At 44.6% G+C, this 2500-nt stretch overlaps 1 non-coding gene across 1 annotated transcript; it reads right to left on the reverse strand.

Annotated features, from left to right (window-relative positions):
* Positions 1 to 710: 710 nt before the first annotated feature.
* Positions 711 to 782, reverse strand: trnad-guc (transfer RNA aspartic acid (anticodon GUC)). The gene has a single exon. It is a non-coding gene; the product is annotated as a tRNA-Asp (tRNA).
* Between the last annotated feature and the right edge of the window lie 1718 nt (positions 783 to 2500).

Genomic DNA, 2500 nt, shown 5'->3' on the forward strand with positions numbered 1-2500 from the left:
CCATCGCCTTAACCACTCGGCCACAACTACTGGGCCTGTGAGATTTTAAATGTTGCTCAGATAAAATCGCAATCATCCATCGCTCTGGAGCAAAACAGCACTCAGTCCCTGAACAGTCTCCGCTCAAGAAAATTCCCAAAGAGACAATCTCCCCTCGCATTGTTTCACTCTTCCATGTTCCTCCCTCACTTTTTAACATTAAGTTACGCCAAGAAATATAACAATTATTTTACACTGGAAAGACTAATTTCTCCCCATCACAGAATTGAACCTCTGTCAGCCGTGCAACAGGCGGCGATTGTGCACTGAATTGATGAGGAATTGACGAAAGTCACTGCTGGGCGTTCTCTGCAGAAGCTCAGAGCAAGAATGGCGCTGTGAACAGACCTGGGCTCATTCACCAGCCCCAGAGGGAGGAGTGAGCAAGGAGAGGGAACCAAAGAGCGAGAGGGACACGGAGAGAGGCACACAGAGAGAGACTGAGAGACTGGGGAACAGTGAATGAGACAGAGAGAGACTGGGGAACAGTGAATGAGACAGAGAGGAAACCAGAGAGAGAGAGCTCTATACTAACGACGAACTGGTGCAGGAAGTTGTTATGACAGTAAATCTTTTAAAATTATTTTAGTTGATGTTTTTTCTATTCTACTTTCCCAAGGAGGTTTTGAGGAGTTGGCCAAAAGTTTAAAATTTTGAATTATAAAATCTTCCTCCCCGTCGGGGAATTGAACCCCGGTCTCCCGCGTGACAGGCGGGGATACTCACCACTATACTAACGAGGAGCTGACGGATATAAAATCTGTCAGAGCAAGAATCGAGCTGTGAACAGAATTGGACTGAGAGAGAAAGAGAGAGAGAGACGGGACAAACAGAGAAAGGGACAAATAGTGAGACAGAGAGAGAAAGACAGAGAGATATTCAGAGAGATAAAGAGAGAGACAATGATAGATACAGAGAGAGAGAGACAAAAAAGGAGGCTTATGACAAATGTGTAACAGGGACAGAAAGAGAGAGTGAGAGAGACAAAGAGAGAGAATGAGAGGGAGACAGAGAGACCACATAGTGTGACAGAGAGGGGTAGAGTCCGAATTCTCTTTCTCCTTGTTAGTCAATAGTGACACTTGAGAAAATGCAGATTCAGCAGATGCCAAAATAGCACTTTAAGAATTAGAGTTAAATATGAGACAGAGAGAGAGAGAGAGAGAGAGAACGTGTCGGGGAATTGAATCCTCACCACTATACTATCAGGGACCTGGTAGAGGAAGTAGTTATGCAGTGATTGAGACAAAGACTCGAACACACACACACACAGACATGTGTGTCTGCTCTCTATGTTTATGTGTAACTCACATATTTAATAAGCTTTTCTGAGTTTCATGGATTCATAGACACTTACTGCACAGAAGGAGGCCATTCGGCCCGCCGTGCCTGTGTTGTCTCTTTGAAAGAGCAGTCGTGCTCAGTCCCACCCCCCGCTTTTTGTCCGTAACCCTGTTAATCTCTTTCTCTCTGTCACTCTCTCCCTCCTCCGCGCCCCACACAAAAGGGAGAGGGAAACAGAGAGAGAGAGAGAGCTCTATACTAACGAGGAACTGGTGCAGGGAGTTGTTATACCATTCTTCATGTGACAGTAAATCTTTTAACATTATTTTGGTAGGCTTTTTTTCTGTTTTACAGAAATCCGAGGGTATACATATCAGGAAAGGATGGACCCCTGCCAAATTAGTTTAAACCCTGATTTGTCTGATTGTTGTTCTATTTCCGACCGTATATTTCTTGAATATTTGCACCATGAAAAAGTGAAAAGCTTCGAGGTGTTGGATTTAATTCCGCCCAACTCAGGATTAGTTCCCCAGAGATTTAATTATATTTTGAAATGAAAAATGCTGGAACCGTAGTCGGCAGGATTCGAACCTCCGCGGAGAAACCCCAAAGAATTTCCAATTAATCGCCTTAACCACTCGGCCACGCCTACTAGGTCTGTAAGCCTTTAAATGTTGCTCAGATAAAACCGCAATCATCCATCGCTCTGGAGCAAAACAGCACTCAGTCCCTGAACAGTCTCCGCTCAAGAAAATTCTCAACGAGACAATCTCCTCTCACATGTTTTTCACTCTTCTGTTTCTCACTGTAGCTTTTTAACATAAAGCTACTCCAGGAAATAGAAATACAGTTTGACATCTTAAAAATGCTTCCACTCCATCGTGGAATTGAAAGCCGACCTCGGGAGTAGCAGTTGGGGATTGTTCACCATATCTGACGAGGAACTGATGGATGGCGTTACTGTGCAGAATCGCAGAGCAAGAATGCCGCTGTGAACAGACCTGGGCTCATTGACCAGCCCCAGAGGGAGCAGTGATCAACAGGAGAATGAAAGAGAGAGAGAGAGAGAGAGAAATGGAGGCATATGACAAATGTGTAACAGAGAGAGACAGAAAGTGAGTGAGAGAATGAGAGGGAGACAGAGAGACGGATAGTGAGACAGAGGTGGAGACTGAAA

Source organism: Somniosus microcephalus, chromosome 4 (genome assembly GCF_052327205.1).
Source record: "Somniosus microcephalus isolate GS21.2 chromosome 4, FLI_Smic_1.0, whole genome shotgun sequence".
Lineage (NCBI taxonomy): Eukaryota > Metazoa > Chordata > Chondrichthyes > Squaliformes > Somniosidae > Somniosus > Somniosus microcephalus.